The 12,156-nt window shown below is 42.2% G+C and overlaps 1 long non-coding RNA gene across 1 annotated transcript; it reads right to left on the bottom strand.

Moving 5' to 3' along the window:
• Positions 1–5,413: 5,413 nt before the first annotated feature.
• Positions 5,414–7,132, bottom strand: LOC134536189 (uncharacterized). Its single transcript, XR_010075772.1, has 2 exons — positions 6,790–7,132; positions 5,414–5,577 (listed from the first exon to the last, which is right to left on the bottom strand). It is a non-coding gene; the product is annotated as an uncharacterized LOC134536189 (long non-coding RNA).
• Between the last annotated feature and the right edge of the window lie 5,024 nt (positions 7,133–12,156).

The raw sequence follows: 12,156 nt of genomic DNA, 5'->3' as shown, positions 1-12,156 counted from the left end.
ATATTTGACATAGCATACCTCATGGGTTTTTGTCGTATGTCGATGTTCACTGTTGAGGATGTCATTTGTGCAATATAAATTTGTACCGTATTGAATTTTTTAATGGGACAAACAAGTGACATTTTAAACATGCATCAGGAATTCAAGGTTTTTTCTCTAATGTCTCGCTAATCAGTAATGGAAAAATTCTATGAACAGTTAAAAATATATAATATTTGTAATTTCTAACTTAAAAACAAAATATAATTTGTATTCATTTCATCACACCAAATATCGTGGTCAAACGCACCAGTAGTGAGGGAAAAAAATTAAACACCAACAACAATGGACTACAACACCACAAAAAATAGTTAGACATTCCATTGTGGTGGCCATTAAAGAAAACGTCATATTTTCAATGATACATTATTAAAAAAAAAAGTTTTATTTCAAATTTTAAATGTTTTAACTAACATTATCCATATAATTACAGTATAGCTGACTTAACCTAACCAACCATTATACTAGTCTAATTTTCCAGAAGTTGTTAGATGATGTGAAAAAAAAATTAGTGGGATTCTATCATTTATACTATTAAAAACAATATTCGTATTTGAGAATAATTTGGCATTTGAAATTGATTCGAGCTCAAAATGAGTATATTCGCACAGGTCTAATCATTCGTGATGGACTAGTATTGTTAGCAAGTTTGGTTGATACATAAATTTATATTAGTGTGTGTGATTCTGATCATAAGTACATTTAGAATAGAAGTGTCAGACTTTAAAACATTATTTGATGTATCAAACAGAGACCATGTCATTGAGGTGGCTTGAGATGTTTACCGTTTTCCTGTTCATCAGTGTCACTTAGCCTAGAGCAAGTGGGAAACTTTGTACTCGCCGTTAAACCAGAGCTCGTGACGGTAACATCCCTGCAAGGTAATGAGATGGTAAGTCTCTGAAAGGGTTGTTGCTGAGAGCTGACCGGGACCGTTGCAGAGTGCGCAGCGCCACGCGGAGCTGCTGGCCCAGGTGGTGGGGTCGGTGTCGCTCGGCGCCGCCTCGCTGGACCAGCTGCTGGCCGACTGGGAGTCCCGGGAGCTCGGGCCGCTGCCCTGGCCGGGCGGCAGCGTGTGCGACTGCGACTCGGGGGCCGAGAGCGTGCTGGCCAAGCTGCACTCCGGGCACGCCTCGTCGCTGCGCGAGCTGCGGCAACTGCTGCAGGCCAAGCGGAAGTACCTGTCCGCCCTGGCCGTGTAGCCCCCCGCGCGCCGGTCGCCAACACGACATTCACGTGAACTGTTGGAAACTTTGTCTCCCCGGTTTCTTCCTTGTCAATTGCGGCCGGTGCGCGCGGACTCCTCGCGTCCTGTCACGTGCGCCGTGACGTACCGCCGATCAGGGATTCCGTTGCATCGCCTCGCACGAATGCTGATGTACTCGAGTCTGGTCACCGGACGAGCTCAGCCCGGCTCGTACTCCAGACCGCCGGTCGCTGTTACTGGCTCCGAGACGGGTGGCTCATGTGACGTCATCTTGCATTTTTCCACATTTTTATATTATTTCTGATTTCATGTCATAGATAAACTTATTTATTTACAGGCTATCTTCTGATTTTGTAAAACTCCTTAACAGTGTGTTTATTATTATCCAAGTCTTTAAAATGTCACTGAGATTAAAACTTTTTAATAATTTTAATATGGTTTAACTTGCAGAGAGTGTAAGTTAAAATGCTGTTTGTTCTACCCACAACTTTTTGTAAATAGTATTATGAAGAAAAATGTCTGAAACCCTTTATTTCTTAATTGTTGTATATCCCACCTCCAAACTGCAAAGTATGGATAGTATGTGCTAATTAATTTTGCAATATTGTGAAATACAGTCAGATAAAGTTGAGTTGTATGTTCACAATAGTTTTTCACTCTCATTTAATAGTAGTTGACGTTGTCTTTGCGTTTGTTCACTGTAAACGATAGAAGTGAGAAGTGTAGAGGCCGTGCCCTGACCAGCCAGATATTTGTAAGCCAAGTGTGAAATCACAATTACAGCAAGCTGGTAAATGCAAGATGAACTCAGTTGTGCTACTCTACTTACAGTGATGTGACTTGTCATTCGGTTACGTTGGATCCGTAACCTGTAAATACCACCCCTGCAACGTTTACAGCAGTTTTTATACGTCTTGTGGCTGCACCCTTGTGTAGATAGCGCATTATTATCAATTCTAAGTTATTTTATACAGCAGGTTGTAAACAACTGGAGTTGTTGTAACTAGTGAGATTTACTCAATGAATTTGTTTTTATTGATTGAGATTGAATGTTGTCGATGTTGTGATGTCTGCTTTCTTCCCCACTAAGATGAACTTATTGTTTGGAAATTGGTGGTTATTTTTTTTTTTTAATTTTTCATTCTGTATTTTCCAGCGTGTAAGACAAGAATCTGTGCAAGTTTGAATACCGTAAATCTGCTAGTTGTCTTAAATGACAGGTTGTGTTGACTGTCATTGCCGAATGCCTGAGCCTGATCATCACTGACAACGTCTGTCAGTGGCATTGCTGAGCCAGGCCAACAGTTGGCAACATTGGCCCTGTTGTTCATGAACCCCCCAGGTACCTCCTCTCTCCTCGTCTCTCACACGCTGACACGGCCCCTGCCCTCCGTGGCTGTCTAATCGTGCATGCTTGTCATCTCTATACACGACACCTTCACATGGAGGTGTCAATTCATGCTTCAATTTTGACAACTGAAAAGTTGATTTTATGTTACATGCTGGAAAATATAGTAATGTTCCATTTCCCATTAATTTTTAAGTGAGGGCGAAACATTATGTACTTGAAAGTTACTTCATACTCAAACTTTCGGAGCAAGATTGCTAGGAAAATAGTAGGGGTGTGCGAAGCTTAAAAGAGAGTAATTTCCTTCAAATTTGTTTTTCGGGAAAGTTTGAAAAACTTCAAAGATTCTAGAGATTTTTTTTAGAGCAGAATACGTTATAAGCATTATTTAAGGCCGTTAATTAAAACCACAAATAAGATCCACAATGTCTGGCTAGCTGCATTTTTTAATAAATGAATTAGAACAGTCAGTGTGATTTTCGGTGCAGCTACCAGATGCTCAGTCACACCCCCACCCACCCACCCCCTCCTGACCGTAGTGTTGTAACTGTTTGTGACAGCTCGGAAGATTATCTTCTGCCTACCAAAAAAAAAAAAAGTGTTGACTTACCATCGCGAGGAGCAAAAAATACATATGCCCCTTGCACACACACTAACATGAAGGCATTTGAGGGCAAAAAGACATCAAAAATTTTACTGCTGTATGTTCAAGATAAATTGAGACTTTTTTGGCAGGTGTTCTAGCAAAAATTTAGACTTAGGTAGCTGGGTATTCTTCTATTCTTATAATAATAATTGTGCTGTGCGGGATCAATTAAGTTCAGGAAAAGTTTCAGCATCACCAAGATTTTTTCCTCTGGTATAAATTATATTTCCTGAAAATGTAGGGATTTTTTAGGGCTATTCATCTTGAGGGATTTTATATTCTTCTATATTCAGTGATGTATATGAGGAAAATAATACAGAAAAAGACCAATTTAACATTGTTTGTCAGTCATAACCACATTGTCTACCTGCTTAATGATTACCGGGAAGAATTTTAAAAATATTATATCTTTCAGTAAACTAATAAGGCTTTATACCTGCTGGTTTTGTTTTGTTCTGTTCAAAATGTGGCGAAGGAAACTTGTTATGAAAGCTGTTTAGTTCATTTAAGATGACCACAAGATTCTTCCCACCAAAATGTAAGACTATGCTTATTCTGGTGCTATACTAACACGTTTAAAGCCAAAGAAATTCTTTACATGGTGTTTTAGAAATTTCATAATTGCAATTCTTTCAAGTGTCACTACATAAGTTAACTCTGCTATTATATCTAAGTTCTTTTAGTAACAATTTTTTCTCTCTATAAGCAGTGGCAATTATTTAATGTGCCAAATATTTCCTACGTGGTGGTTATTCAGTCTATGATATGCACGATGCTCATTAAGCACCTACATAACCACACAATATAGTTTTATCTGTCGATTTGTCTTAACGAAGCAAAATACTTAGCTTCACCTTCAACTTCGTCTTTGGCAAAGATTGAGATCTCGGATTTTGAATTTAAAAAATGGTCTTTGCACACCCGTAGAAAAAGTGATGTAGTTTCAAAGCAGAGTCTAAAGCTGCTGAGCCCTGGCAAGGGGAGTTGTGGTCTGTAGCGTACCGCGCTACCCCCCGCCAACCTTCAGTGGTGTTCAGTTTGCCCGCGAGGCTGTCCGAAGAGAGAGGAGTGGGCGGGGGCGTGGAAGCGGTAGCCAGCCGATCCATACAAGGACGAGGCAGAGCAGCATCGAGAAAAACCAATCGATAATAAGATTTATAAATTCAGTTTATGAAAGTCTGACTACAATGTGGACGGCAATGAAGCCAAAAATGTTGCGCCAGACACAATTGTAAGACAGGATGTCTATTTATAGTTAGCTCCAAAAATGAGAAGGGGCAAGGGAAGGTGACTTAAAAATGTAGGCACAGACCAAAGTTTAAGGTGAACCTGGATCACTTCTTCGCAGGGAGGACAGCAGTTACAGTGTGCCACTGCTTGGATTAGTGGGCAAAGGAATATGGAATGTGTGTATATGCATTGGAGCATTGCTATTGGAAGCATACTCAACCAAGATTTTGTATGTGCTCATTATGGAATATTGATTTCATCTCCATGCTATATAGTAGGTTCTGCTAAATGTGTGCTTTGAAATTAAGATCATAATGTATGGAAGTAGTTTTAGTAACAAGTGTATGCCAAGTTATGTACATTAGTTAATTGTAAAAGTCTTTACAACAGATTGCTCTATGGATTATGGATGCTACCTTAGGCCTTCTGTAAAAAAAAAAAAAAAAAAACAGCTTGCTCTCACCTGCTGTATTACTGGCTCGCAAAATTAGTGCTAGATACTTTACTCAGGTGTTGGGTTGGAATCAGTTCGAGAACCTGTTTTCAAAACGGAAAATTATTAGCGAGTGTTGCATAGAACCAACTACACTATGTAACTTTCAAAAGAAGAAAATGTGGTATAAGAACACACATTACTAAAAACTTTATTATTTTATTATATTTGAGTGTTTCATCTTGGCAGGGGTCTCTCAATCTACAAATCATTTCCGGTTGCGTGTTCATACAATGCAATGTGAGGTTTGTTCCAAAACCTGTTAAAACAAATTTTACACATAAACCCATAAGCTCAAATGTCTAAAGTGATTTTTTATTTTTTAAATATTATTTGAACGCATGATAACATGATTCAACAAAGTCATGGGTGCTGTTCACGCGTGTTGGGAACCCTGCGTAATGGGATTTTAAGTTAGACTTCTTCCCTTAAATGAACACACAACATAAATCAGATATTTTAGTAAATTATTTTTAATAAAAAAAATTCACAAAATGAACCACATTGTGGTCACATGGTTAAGTTACGATACGACAGCATGCTGAACAGGGACTTCTCTCCGAACTGCAGGCGCGCGCAGTGCGGCTACTGGAACTGCTTCAGCGCGTACGGAACTGCAACAGCCAAGACTTGACCACTTTAGGCAGCTGGTATTACCATACTCATTACCACCTCAACTGCATGTTAAATAGACCAAAAAAAAAAAATTCATAAAACTGTAGTCTCATTTTCCAGGGCGATGTCAAAAAGAGGGTGCTGGTAATTGCCTCATCACTCTTCAGGCACGGCCTGCTGTGGGCAGAGTGACATCTCTGTTCGGAGTGTGATAGAATGATTCCTACTGGATTGAATCTCGACTACCTTCGCAAGATGTCTTTGGGAAACAAACTATTTTGGCTCCAAAGGTTAACCTGAGTGGTTGACCCTAATAACAATTGTTCACGCTAATACTTACATGCAGCTTCACTACAAAGGTAAACACAGAGGCAACGGCTGTTTAAGTCCACAAAATACTTGCAAAACATAACTTGAATAAATTTCAGTGTGATTAATAAAATTGAGTGTGTAATAATGCAGAAATATAATGAGCATTATGGTTTTCAAAAAATAAGTTTAACTGTACAACACTTAGCTGACTATACAGCAATGTATTTCTCATTGCGAATTTGATAAGCCGAAATGTCCATAGTGACTACGGATAGGTGAAGGTCAAAGGATTAGAAGATTTAGTTGACAGTTACCAACAGCGCCATTGGACTGGTTAAACATAGTTCTCGGGCCTCTGCAAAACTTGCAACTGCCCTGGGCCATCTTCTGCTTTGGACTGCTATTGTAAATGGTGTGGGCTGCTTAAGAAAAAGGCCAAGTAAGTTATTTTAAAGGCAAACACATTTAACCTTCTGGTATTAAGTTGCAATAACTCTGGCAATGCCTCGTGGTGCTGCCCTAAATAGCTCGATGATTGTTCAGTTTGAAAATCTGAGACTAAATTTAAGGTTATGGGGGCTTTTGATTTTTTTTTTATTACATCCCCGGACACCATTAAGTGACAGGTTCACATTGGCCGAAGAACAATCTTTTATCAATTTGACAGCCGAATGTGATAACTGTGGCTTAAAACAACGAAGACAATGCTCTTCTTAAGGTTGTGTGTACAAGGACGATGGTTAAAGTAGTGGGGGGGGGGGGGGATTATTATCGCCTAAGGCAAGAAAGCGGGGCTATGCTCAAAATTAAATAAGCTTAACCGCATACACTGATGTCACTTTCGATAACAAAGTCTGTGGTATGATAATTTACCTAACTAAAACACTTTCAGTACTCACCAAGCCTGATTATGCCAACGAGCACAATAAAAGACGTCACATTAGCAACAACTATTTCCCGACTCTTCCTTTTTTCTTCATTGAAAACTGGTTGTTGCCCCTGTCCACTGACTCGTATCATCGTTTATTCTGTAATCGACTTATTTTTCTAAATAATAAAATCAATAACGTGATACCACCACTAACCTTGTAGGATTCATAGATAACAGAAAAATTGAGATTGTCTCAGAGATAAATACAATGTCGAGTTAAGGTTGGTTTAAATTTGAAAATTAAGAATTACGCTGAAAAAGTGGTGGTTTGCATGTCTCCTACTCGCCGTCCGTGATGCAAAGACAGTTACAAAAACTACAAACGAAAAGAACAAAACATAAATCATAAAAAAATTAATAACAAAATTAGAAATAACACAGCATCTCACAACTGTGTGGGGCCTAGACAGTTGCTCACACTGGACTGGAGACCAGGATTCTAGGATTTCACTCCCGTGCGCACGAAACGGAAAGGACGTCACAAACACTGCTGCGGCGTACTGCTGACAGGTCTGAGACCCGGGCTAACATGAAAGGAAAAGAAGTACGAGTCAGATACCCCATCTGGAAAAGCTGGGGTCAGGCTCTGTCACAGGTGTAGTAAGGCAAAGCGTCGGAAGGACTCCAGGTATCACTATGTCGGGATGTCAGGCGCACATAATGAGCTAGGTAGATTCCATTACCCGCAGTGGCGCAGGTCTCATCAGTGCATATAGTCGGGGTCGGGATAAATGGCCCTCTCAACAGTAGGCATCGCAATGCTAATCGCGATGTCAGGTCACATGATATAGCGGGAGTCGCGTCGCGGCAGTTACGCGTCCCGAGCATCGTTGGCTGAGGAACTAAAAGGTCAGCTTTTGTGTGCGCACCATGCATGAGGGAGAGTGGGCAAGAACTGCGAACTGCCTATGTACCTACTTATCATTTAGCCAATCACAGTTTAAACTATGCCTAATCTTCATGTCACACCTTTGGTACATATATTCAACATAAACACCCTCCACATTTCTCAGGCTTTACATGACAGTTCAAGGGTCTTTCGCACTTAACTACTAGAATTATAGGGGGACGGTTAAAAGAGGCACAAACTTATGACCTATTAAGGCCTCTAGCAGCTAGTGCTGGTTTCTCAGGTCTTCATTGCAGATGGTGTGTGCAGTGCGCTATATGTGCGGGTTATCTACGTTCCTTGATGCTGTGCGATGCCGAGCATCTCTACCCGCAACTTCATTGTCTGGGGACCGATGACATTCTCCATTGACATTGTTCATATTTACCCTCCCCAAAACTTACCTGGCTGGCAGGTGGCTGCCCTGGCAGCTGGCGTTTTGGTACCTTGGCAGTTGTCCGGAGCAATGAGCAGGTGACTCGTCAGGTGGCCAGCCTCCAGCTGACTGGAGCACATGTGAACACTATTTGCGACATTTCCGCTCGCGAGACGCAGGCCGTATGTGGCAGAGATGGCAAGCAGGCATCGCGATGCTGGTCTGAATGTTTTCTGCGATACTCGTGGCTTGATCATTTTATATCGGTGTGCCATCAGCCGCGGTCTCGTGTTCGAGTCCGGGCGCGAGTTCTAGCGGGGTGGCTGGTCTGGTTAACGTTTTATGTTCGGGAGGGCGCCAGGCTAGCTCGGTGTCTAACCAATGGGGGTTCGTGGTTCGTTGCCCCAGCGTGGTCCGCTAGAACCGTCGGCGGTATTGTTTGGGAATTTACGTTAAAGAAGAATGCGTGGGATTGCCGTAGTAGCGACGTGCCTTTATTCAAGGGGTTGACGTCACACCATACAATTACTGAGCACAGACATGCCCCTGAGGGCTACTTGTCCGTTGCAGGGTGTAGGCCGGTACATGTTCAATGTTTCGTGGCACTGGTTTCTCGGGTAACAGTATGCAGGCCAAGTACACTTGATGCAAGATAGGCGCGCACAGATGACGTGGCGCAAAGTTACATTAACAAAGTACACTTAATGAAAATTAGGCGCGCACAAATGACGTGGCGCAAAGTTACGTTAACAAAGTACACTTAATGAAAATTAGGCGCGCACAAATGACATGGCGCAAAGTTACGTTAACAAAGTACACTTAATGAAAATTAGGCGTGCACAAATGACGTGGCGCAAAGTTACCTTAACAAAGTACACTTAATGAAAATTAGGTGCGCACAAATGACGTGGCGCAAAGTTACGTTAACAAGGTACCCTTAATGAAAATTAGGCGCGCACAATTGACGTGGCACACAGAGTTTGTGGGTGACTGGAGTCGGCCAGTCCCGTAAGCGATTGTTTCTACGCGGGTGCCGTGCCCACTGGGGTGGTACACGCACCGCCACTAAACTTGGCAAAGTTTCCCTTGCGGGTTTGTGGTCCGCGCGAAGGCACGTGGCCTTAAGAAAGTTCTGTGGTTTGCGGGAGACGGCCCGTGCCGTATGCTGAAGAACGACCCTGCGCACCAGGTGTGGTGCGGGGCGTCTTTACGTTTACGCGGTCGGATTAGGTCCTGAACCGTAAAAAACGGACCGGGCACGCACGGAGAGGTGAATAGAAAAAGGTTTGGTTTATGCTAAATGACTATATTTACCGGACGTTACTTGCGATGAAGACAATGGTTGTGGTCTCTCCGTGGGACGTAGGTCCGTCCCGGTCCGCGAGTCGAGTAGAACTGCGGAACTGGCATGGCGTCCGGTGGCGCGTCGGCCCCTGCCGCGCCAAGCTTGACCTCATTACGTTAAAAACTAAATGACTGCGTCTGGAAGAGACTTTAAGGTCGCAAAATTCGTAATTAATTGTTTGAGGGGGAATGGGTGTGGTTCGTCTCTAGTCCACTCGGATTTAGTGTGCTTTATAATAATAATGTCTGGTTTGGCCGTTCGGCTCGGTGGCTCGCTCGACTCGGGTGGGCCACGGCCAGGGGTGTTTTCCGTTAGCGGGAGAGTATACTGGCGGTTGCAGGTCGGGCTTAGGGATGGTCGTCGGTCGGACGACGTCAGGTGTTTACCCTTGCACTGTCTGTGGTTATGGGAAGATGTCTAGTGAACCTTTCAACATGAGTCCCAAAGGCAGCACCATGATGGGTCATCTGTCACCTGGTTGTTTCATTTTTTTTCCTGTGCCTCTGGTTCGCGCACTGGCACCACAGCAATCCCTGGTGGAGGTTGAAAGGCAAGGTTATGGGGTTGCGACACAGGGTTCAAGGGCAACTGTGTGATATCCATGGGCTGTGTTTGTGTGGTAGTACCAGTTAGACACAGTGCTGCAAACCGAAGCTGTGGCAGGATGCTTTGTGTTGGCTTATTTGCAGCTGGCCGAGGAGCTGGCTTCATGGACGTCGGTGTCTCGCATCGACTGTCTGCCACGAGTCGGGGTGAAGACATGTGCCATGCTTGCACGATGTGCTTTTGGGCAGATTTAGACTTTAATCACTGTAGCTCCGGCATGATGCTCCGACGTGTAAAGAGTTGGATGTGCATCAGTGTTAGTGGTGCCTGATCAAAAAGAGAGGAGGGAGGGCGACGTCTGTTTCGGAATGGGAGGTGATATGTTTACGTATCTGCTATCTGGCAAAGTAGTGGGTATTGGAATTGCCCAAGTGTTTTGGTGTAATGAATGGTTCATGATTTGGTAGCAGCACCCAGCAGGGCGGAGTTCCGCTAGGGAGGTGTGGCTTACTATGGTGGTCAACGAATCCTGTGTTGTGGCACACCATACAAGCCCCTACATTAAAATTTTCTACTATCTGTCCATTCTTAGCATGTTCACCAGTCTATGCAGTCATAATGCCAGAACCTGTTGAACCCCTCGCATCGGGCTCCATCCACATTTCCACCGGGGCATAACGGTCCCGCGAAACATACTGTCATGCCATAAACACAATAGTCGTAATAATTACCGCAATCATAAGTTCAGATGTTTTTCGGCCTTGGGTTCCGTCCATAGGGAAATGTACATTTTATGCAATCCTCAAGTCTATGTTGTATTGTTCACTCCTCATAACACTACCACCAGTTCCCTCAGGAATTTTACATGACTCTTGGCTGGTGGACCATCTTTTCAGTTTGCAGATAACATCTGTGGGTTCAGAACTAAGGGGATCACTTAGCTACATAGGCGTGCGCACGGTAGGTGCCACAGGTGCCTTGGCACCACCATTAGGGTTAACGTTATTTTGTTTTTTACAAGCAGAAATAATACATACTTACAATAATCCGTATTATTTCCAAAAAAATATGTTTTCCAATCGTGTCGAGTTACAGATATGTGCTCATAACACTATCACTATATCAATTATCAATCGAACCAACTATACACACGGAAACAAGCCAGTTGCAATTACTTTTGTTGTACACGCGGGCCGCAGCTACGAAACTTCTCATAGTTCTCCTCGAATTACATAGAATGCGCGCTCGGTGTCCACTGTTCACTCCACTCGGCAGGCGCACGGAATAATAGCCGCCGTCCGCCAGGGTTTATTTAAAAAAAAGAGAGTTTAGTTAGTTAAAAGGATAGGCTTACTCGATGACTTATATGCAGTCGCCGACATAACATTTTTGTTGTATTCCAAAGTTAAAACTTTTGCCCACTCTTATTTTTGTATTTTTATTATTTTAATATTTTACATATTTAAGGTATGTTACAAAAACTCCCTTGATTATTTGATTTTAAAACTTAACATTTGAGAATGTTTTTTCTAGCATTTATTTGGCGTCTTCAGAAAACATGTAAGGGAAACAATTTGTGCAATTTACTTTATGGCTCAACAAAGCTTAAAACTGTAAATAGTTTAGTAGTTTTCTTGGCGTATATAACGTTCAAAGCCATAATTTGTCATAAAAAATGTTAAAATTTTTACATCTGTGTATTTAATGTTTTTGTTCGGAAACACCTTAAATAGCACCATTTTACACTTTCAAATCCAAATTTTTCCGGGGGAGGACCCCCGGACCCCCCGCTTTAGGCTCGGGGTCCGTGAATGACAGGGCTGTTGTGTAATCTGGCACCACCACTACTGAAGTCCTGCGCACGCCTATGCTTAGCTACGCCGTATACGAACACTGAGGACTATATTCTTTCCATATAACAAAGTCTTATTGTTTTACTATTTTCAATGTGGCACAGTCCAAAAGGCACTTTCTTTTCCATTTGTTCTTTCCATTTACCATTTGAAATATCCGCTATAGAGCATCACATTATAATTCTGAGACTAATCACTTTAATATTGAAACATAAAATCTTTTACATATATCTGTACGAATCGTGTTCTATATTGTAAGAATTTATATATTTTTGGTCATAGAGTTGTTTAAATTAAGCGAATTTACCCAACAAATATTGAATTTA

This window comes from Bacillus rossius, chromosome 10 (genome assembly GCF_032445375.1).
Source record: "Bacillus rossius redtenbacheri isolate Brsri chromosome 10, Brsri_v3, whole genome shotgun sequence".
Taxonomy (NCBI): Eukaryota; Metazoa; Arthropoda; class Insecta; order Phasmatodea; family Bacillidae; genus Bacillus; species Bacillus rossius.
Note: the sequence above shows the minus strand (reverse complement) of the source record. Positions and strands in the feature narration are given on the sequence as shown.